Raw genomic sequence first — 2,303 nt, forward strand, 5'->3', positions numbered from 1 at the left:
AGCTTGTATTCCAAGCAAGACTCATTCAACTCTGTCCCAAAGCAAAGTACAGCAGAGGAGAAGAAGAAAATCAAGCCATGGTGGCTTAAAGACAAAGCTACCAATGTTGAAAAAGTCAAGATTCCAAAAAACTCATCAATGCTTTTGGCTTAGTTTCTAAGCACTCTAATGCTTATAAATAGGCTATAGCACTTCAGTAACAAATAGAGACAGAGATAGAGAGCAAAACTCTTGCTTGTAACACACTTGTAATCTCTCAAAATATTCAAAGAATTTTGAAATTCGAATTCCAAATTTAAGTCACTTTCCATTCAAACTAAACACTCAAACACGTTCCTTGAGCTTCACTGAACATATCCAGATCATTTGCAAGCTCTGAAACTCCTTGAATCGAACGCTACAGGTCTCGATTCATCCAAACTAAAACTGACTCGTGTCTCATAACCTAAGCATATCTAACACGATGTAGACATATATTTGCACTTGGTGTGGTGTGTAGATCATTTCTGGAGCTTTAATTGAGTTTTAGATGCTTACACGCGAAGATACCATTTTAGGGTTCCTAAGCTAAAATTTGGGATCCTCTGATTTAGGCAAAATTAGGAGAAACCAATGACATATTTGAACTCAGGGGACGATTTTAAGCTTAACCATGGTCTCCTAAGTAATTTATATTGCTTGTATGAAATTTTGACATGTGCAGGTCTTGTAGCTACGGACGAAAACCGTCACTAAAGGCTTTACCTACAGTTGCAGAGCCTATAGCAACGGAGAGAGGAAGAAGATGAAGGCGTGGCAGGCTCTGGTTGGCCAGAATGCGCGCGCCAGCTTTTATTCAAATTCTTGGATCCTGTGTTGCGCTGTCTATGCTTTTGTCATGCTCCTCAAAATCTGAGCCCTCTGATTCACTTCCAATCAGATCCAACGTGCCAGATCTCTCACCACACCATGCTCCCTCACAAATTACCACACAGGATCATTATCCTTTTTATTTTCTATTTTATTTTCTATTTTATTTTAATTTCTTTGTTAAATTAATTAAAAATAGTTTTAAAAATCCAAAAAATACACAAAAAATATTTTTAGACTTCTAAAATAATATACTATTTTATGAAATAAAAATATTTTATTTTTCTTCAAAATTTCAATATTTTACATAATTAATTAGTATATATTTATATATTTGCTTTTTAATTATTCTAACCAATCAAAAAATCATAAAAAAAATTGTTCTTTGTGTTAAATATTGTTTATATATTATAAACTAATTTTGTACATATTTTGAATAATTTTCTTTTTAAGTTTTAATTATTTGTATAATTATTTGCATAATTATGTTTTAATTAACTTAAATCAATTTCAAATCAATTTCAAAAAACCCAAAAAAATTAGTTTTGTTTTAAAATTAATTGACAAATATTTTTGTACATATTTTTGAACTTATTTCTAGGTTTAAATCTATTTTCATCTTTTTTCTTCATTTTAATTTAATTAATTATGCATTAATTATAATTAAAATCAATCATAAAAAATCCAAAAACATGCCTTTTATTTTTCTTGCAATTTAAAATTCCTAGATAAATGTATAGGATGTCAAATTCATGTAAATAGGCTAGTTTACATTTCCCGCACAATCGATGTAATAGCGTAGATTTACTTTCCGCACTTTACATTTCCGCACTTTAATTTCCAGCACATATAAACTGCGTGTATGTCAAAGATAAAATTGAACCGTTAGATCACTAACTTCAAAGATAAATATCTGAATACAAACACAATCACACTTGCACCTCTTGAGGTAATCCCTTCTCATTCCTTTCAAAATCAAAGTCAAAATTCTACTGTTTCGAGTACAAAATCGAACCTTGCTTTTATATCCGGTGAAAGGATAGATTTTTAAAGGAAATAGGATAAAGACCTTACAACTCAGGGTAGACCTCCTAGTTTGCTTGCTCAAATCAAAACAAACAAAATTCTCATACACTGTTGATTTTTTCAAAACTTTCAAAAAAGACAATACTTTGTATACATCCAAACACGGGTTATTACAAAGTTAACGTTCTTTTCAAAACATCTTTCGAAAGATAAACAAGCATTTTGTATACATCCACACACGGATCATTACAAAATTCAATTTACAAAGGTATTTGAAACCACATATGAGCAATTTCAGAGCAATTGAAAAGTGATCGAAAAACAAGTGAGCTAAGCAAACTTAAGAGCCCATGGATAACCATGGATACAAAGGGTGCTAACACCTTCCCTTTGTATAACCTACCCCCTTACCCAGAATTTCTTAAAGG

The sequence above is a fragment of the Vicia villosa genome, linkage group LG7 (assembly GCF_029867415.1).
Source record: "Vicia villosa cultivar HV-30 ecotype Madison, WI linkage group LG7, Vvil1.0, whole genome shotgun sequence".
NCBI lineage: Eukaryota > Viridiplantae > Streptophyta > Magnoliopsida > Fabales > Fabaceae > Vicia > Vicia villosa.